This window comes from Hydra viridissima, unplaced genomic scaffold, assembly GCF_058129835.1.
Source record: "Hydra viridissima isolate aposymbiotic clone 2 unplaced genomic scaffold, HvirCarnegie_v1 scaffold_2, whole genome shotgun sequence".
NCBI classification, from domain to species: Eukaryota; Metazoa; Cnidaria; class Hydrozoa; order Anthoathecata; family Hydridae; genus Hydra; species Hydra viridissima.
The window spans coordinates 18,416,961-18,423,072 of NW_028324301.1; the positions used below are offsets into that span (position 1 = coordinate 18,416,961).

The 6,112-nt window shown below is 30.6% G+C and overlaps 1 long non-coding RNA gene across 1 annotated transcript; it reads right to left on the minus strand.

Moving 5' to 3' along the window:
* On the minus strand, window positions 1-1,905 carry LOC149892298 (uncharacterized). Its single transcript, XR_016449784.1, has 2 exons — window positions 1,640-1,905; window positions 1-1,566 (listed from the first exon to the last, which is right to left on the minus strand). It is a non-coding gene; the product is annotated as an uncharacterized LOC149892298 (long non-coding RNA).
* Between the last annotated feature and the right edge of the window lie 4,207 nt (window positions 1,906-6,112).

The window sequence follows — 6,112 nt, forward strand, 5'->3', positions numbered from 1 at the left end:
TTAGTAGCCCAGGCGGCATATATATTATAACATTAAACTTTTAAATACAAAATACTTGTTACAATAGTTATTTACATATGGTTTTATTAAACTTAGACATTCATAATTTTCTCCAAAAGAACAACCTTAGTATTTCAAAATAAAATATTACTGAAGATATATATTTGTTTACTTAAATAAAAAAAAAGTGGAAATCTACAAACTATACTATAAAAATTTTGAAAAGAAGTTTGTGAAATGGCTTAATGAATATTTGATTGTCAGAAAAAAAGATAATGAACCAACTGCAAGTAGACGTGGTCGAAAACCAGTTGCATTTGATAATAGTTCTAATAAAACTAAAAAACGGCGTGCATCTTGTTTAATTGAATCTCATTCATCCAATAAATTATTTTTTGCTGCTAATAAAAAATTTAGAGATGAATCTATTGTTATTGCTGCCAAGAACGTTTTAAATATTTCAAATACAAATAAAGCAACTAAATATTCAACAGACGAAGCACTGGCTTTAATAATTGATGCAAGTCTGACAAAAGCTTATATTCAGATTTTACATTATCTTGGTAACGCTCTCTTCAGGATATGAAATAGACTGCTTAAAATTCAAGGATTATTGTTTTGACATTTTTAGACTATATGTGTCCCTTTATCCATGGTATTACATGGCTCAATCAGTTCACAAAGTATTGATACATGGACATGACATAATTAAAAGCCTTACATTACCCATCGGACTTATGTCAAGAGGCTAGAAATAAAGACTTCAAATCTTATCGATAGACTCAATGATCTTATCAATAGACTCCTAGTTTCCTGTGATCCTGTTATTTCATCACTGCGTAAATCAACATTACACCAAACAAATCATAAAGCATTTCCTTCAGATGTTTTACAATTACTTAAACAATCTTCAAACGATATTATTGTTTTATAATTTTTTGATGTAATTTAAAATTGACAATGTTTTCTTGTACAATTTTTAGCTTTTATTATTCCTAAAACATTATTTACCTAAATACTCAATTGTTATTCAATATAGGTGGGTCAAAAATCCGATAAAATATTCAAATATCAATTTACCACTTTGTAACTAAGGAAGGTATCCGGTAACTAAGCAATATAAGTATCCATAACAACTAAATTTAAAAAACTATCACTTTTGTAAGAAGTGTGATCTCATATTGGTACTCATACCAAATTTAGTGAATATAGCATTTATAAAATATCTGCAGATAACAAAAGTAGGTTATTGCCAAGCAAAATAAAGGTATCCATAGCAACGAAATAAAAAAATATTATCTTCATAAAAAGCGCAGACATCATTAGTACTCATACTAATTTTAGTGAATATAGCTCTAATATTAAGTTAGTTACGAATTTTGTCCAGTAAAAGTGAATTCTGGCCCACTGTGCACTGGCGGGTTTACAGTCATGAGGATAACCAGGTGCAAGATATCTATAGCAAAAAGAACATGACCTTGATTCAGATTTAGGTAAATTGATTGTCTCATCTTGAAGAGTGACATTGGCACTGGAATAACTCCTCAAAAGAGTTTTCTACTCAACCTAAATAAAGGAACTTTTATGAAAAAGAAAGTAAGAATAATAAAAATTAGGACTTAAAAATCATTAAATATACCTTGGCTTCTTTAGCTACCCATTCACCACAAAACAAATCTCCCTTTTTAAGTCTATAAAGATTTCTTCTGCACCCAGAACGAACAACTGATGGATAGCGTTCGTTTTTCATCAAATATCCTGGAAAGATAAACAGCTGAATTTGTTCCTCTAAATTTTTATTCATATTTTTTTAATGATGTAGATCTTTCGCCATACTTTTCCCAGTAACAACAACAAGTAGAATTCATAGTTATTCATAAAAAAAAAAAAATACTAATAGCAAATAAGATTAAGTGACTGAATCTACCGAAATTTAAAACTATTTAACTACCGAACTTAACTATATTCTCCTCTAGCAAATATATTTGTTTAGTTAAAATAGGGGGTAAATTAGGTAAACTTTTATCTAAAAACTGCATTAGTTGAATGTATTAGTTGAAATAAAAATTAAAATATTAAATTTATTTTTTATTAAAGTTTTTATTATATAATTATTAAAGATGTATAAAGTCGGGTGCATTATACTAAAAAATAAATGTTATGAAATAAATTATAAAACCTCCTTTATAAAAAATTTTTTTAGCGGTTTCCAGTGATAAAAAAAAAAAAATTTTATTCAATTTTTTAAGTTTGAGATTCGGCAAAAAATTTAAAAATTTTATTACAATTTTAAAATATAGTTATATCTAAAATTGTATGATAGCAATGCATTTTGATTTTAGAAATAATTTTTTTTTGAAACAGTATGGATAATACTATTACATAGTAAGTATTTGGTTTGAGTACCACGACATAAACCTCTTTGGTTCACAGTGATAAACGTATTACAATGCCGGTATAGATCAAAAATGATTTTCTTCTAGATTTGAAGACTTTTTGTAGTCTAACTTATTGTAATCAAAATCAAGCTTTATAAATATGCAATAGCAGGTGACAGAGGATAAAATACATTAACAGATTTTAATCTCCATACAAGTTAAAATATTTTAGGAGCAATTAAAAAAAAAATTAAACTGTGAAAAAAACTCAAAAGTATCTGCTTAAACATTTCCTGGTATAAGATATTAAAAGATTTTTTAGCCGTTGTTTTAGTTGTTTAAAAAAGGTGATATTCATAATCACCTTTTTTTAAATAACTTTTTCTTTTAGTTTATGAAAAATTAAGAAATTTTAATATATGCGAAGGCAAGAAATTGAAATACATGAGTGAGGTTCCGGTCCCCCCATGAATTCCAATTAGTTTTGGTATAAAGGCTCACAATGCATTGAAACATTAACAATAGTAGAAATACAAAATCTCAGTAGTAATATACACCATTTTTTTGCAAATAAATTATTTATTAATGTTCCATTGTTTCTGCGAGTTTAAAACTGTATGCGTGTTGAATAAGAGGTTTGTAAAAAGTCATAAAATATTTGATGATACGCCAACGTAAGCTTCGCAAACTTTATACCGTACTTTCGTGAGAATTAAAATGGAATATAATTCAGGGGATGTCTTTTCCATATTTAGAATATTGGTTTTGGACAGGTTTAACAGGTGGCAACATAATTTCTAATATCTTTATTCGTATTAGGCAAAATCCTGAATCTAAGAATTACCACTATATTTTATCTTCGCTTTACAAACTTTGTCTTTACTCCTAAATTTATCCTGCCTTTCAAAGTTTTTGAAAATATCTCAGATTTCAAGTACTCCTGAAAAGGTGAAAAAAGATAATCTAGAAAATGGTTCATGCAATAAATTATTCTCCTATTTACTCCTATATACATCAAACTACAAACCCATTTACTAGAAATTTTACAATTTTTTAAAAAATTTTTAAAGCTCTAGCAGTATATCCTAATCCTTTTTACCTAACTTTTACACAAATAAAATATAAACTTAAAAATGAATAATCATTTAATTAGAAAATTTACTGTGAAACATTAAAAACAAGATTAATACAGTAGCTTGTCAATTTATTATACCTTGTAAACAACAACATCAACACAAAAGTTTGTCTTTTTTTTATATTTTGTAAAATGCTTCAAAAATGATCTTTAAATAATTGAAAAAATTGAAATAATTGAAATAATTGAAATAGTTGAAATAATTGAAATAAAAAGTAATGAAAATTAAAATTTTTTTACATTTAAACATTTTTTTCATTATAAACATTTTATTTACTATATAAGTAATACTACAAATCAAATTCAAAGTTTTAATACAAACAAAATATCGAATGAATATTTCTTCGTTTTGTTGTGATGACAACGCAAGCAATAGTTAAGCGTTTGGTACCAAAGTACAGTGTTTAACACCTAGGTACGAAATACTTGTCAAGTAATTTATACCGTTCGATTAAGTATTCCGTGCCTCCTTTACTGGGGCCGCAATAAAATTTTGCACCCGTTCTCAGAAAAAAAAAAAAGTATCCATTTAAACATTCCTTTCTAACGTAGCCTTTGCTCTTGAGCAATCCAGAATATTTTTTATTATCAATTGAAAGAAGTTTTGAAACGCAATGAAGAAACGTGTTACGCACTGTGCATAGGGTAAAAGATTTGTTATTTGCGATATTTCCATTCTTTGAAACTTTGAGTACTTATAACTTTTGAGTCATATGCTCTTTTCAAATCAAACATGCACTAATATGAACGTCAAAGAAAATACTATGCACATTACAATCCCGTTTTAAATGCATCTTATCGATCTTATTTAAAAACGAAGCAAATTAAATCCACTTTTTGTGGCATGAAATCTGTTTTTTGCGGTAAAAAAACAACCTGTTTTTTGCATTATTTGAAAAAAAGCACTGCGTACTGTAAAATGTGACCACTGTTGCATTGATTACACTACCTGACATTTTTTCACTTTTCACTTTATACAAGAGGTTTGAAACAAAAATAATGTTCTTTGGATGGCCCTGAAGACCAAATGCATAGCCAAATTTGTCAGGGTCGAACCATTTTTTGGTAAACTAGAGGTACCGGTTTTGCCATTTTTGTAATAAAACTAAGCGATGTTGTTAAGGTATGAGTGTATAATTGACAAAAAACAAACTAAACAGGATTATAAGTCAGTCAGCAGAAGTCAGCCGTCATTCTCTCATCGGCGCGCCCATGGTAGCGATGCTCAATAGTTGAAATCTTTTGGTGGAAACGTTCTCCATTCTCGTCTGTAATGTTTCTCTCAAAATGCTTGGGGAAAAAGTCCGAATGGCTATGCAAAAAGTGAATCTTTGGGGACATGTGCACATTCATTTCTTTGAAGGCTGATAACAGTTCTGAGATGATGTCTTTATAGCCGTCCGACCGGTGCTTGTCTGAATAAATGAGTGCAAAGAAGAAACTTTCAGATACTTACCCAGAAAGTTCTCCACACAGTCTTTCAAAGCCTTTCATGCTCTGAGCTCAATCGGGGACAAGGAATCAGTAAACTGTTGGCTTTTCAAAAGTTTTCGAGTGTCTGGTCCAACGAATACTCCTTCCTTAACTTTTGCAAGTGACAGTTTTGGAAAGGTCTCCTTTATGATTTTCATCGGTTCGCCGTCAGAGTGTAATGCCATAACAAAACTCTTAAACAGGCCAAGCTTTATGCGCAATGGAGGTGTAATAACTTTGTCAGACTGAAAAAGTGGCTCATTGCGAAAATTGTGAACACCAAGGGTTGCATTGCCTCGTGCTGGCCACTCATTCTTGATGTAATACTAATGTTTAGCGCGGCTATCCCACAAACATATGAAGCATGTGTATTTCACGTAACCTCCTTGCATACCTGTCAGCAGACCTACAACTTTCAGATCCGAGCAAACTCTCCACTGAAATTTGTCATAACGAACAAGCTGGAAAATAGATTTCATAGTTTTATAAGATTCTTTTGCTGTAATTGAGTAAGCAATCGGGATGGCTGGATACGCGTTCTCATTATGCAAAAGGACCACCTTTACACTTCTTGTGCTGCCATTGATGAACAACCACCAGTCATTCTCCACTTGTGTATAGATACCCATCTTCATCAACAAACCAGGAATATCACAGCAAAATTCAAAGTTATTGTCTTCACTTCTTTTAAAAAATGGCATGAAGCTGCGTCTCTTGTCTTAAAAACAGACGTTCTCGTTTCCTTTTCAAGGACACCGAATTCTCTTAGCATTGAACCAGCAAAACACGCATTCTGTTTGGACAGGCCAAGTCTCCTAACAAACACGTCCAGCTGTCTCTGGCTGATAGACTTCGGCTCGTCGTTAGGCAGCCAATCATCATCATCTTCATCGCTCTTCTTCATGTTTCGTTACAGTTTGTCTTGTATAAAAAATCATGTCTGATAGTGTTATATTTATCTTTTATAATAGCTCAAGGAACAGCACCCCTCCCCCCCCCCCCTCTCCAAAAAAAATGTGATAGCTACATAATTGATAGAATCTGTGATGACTTTAGTCAATAAAAAGTTTATCTCTTTTTGAAATAGCGACAGGAGATAATCTTCCGATATTCAATGTGCCCAATC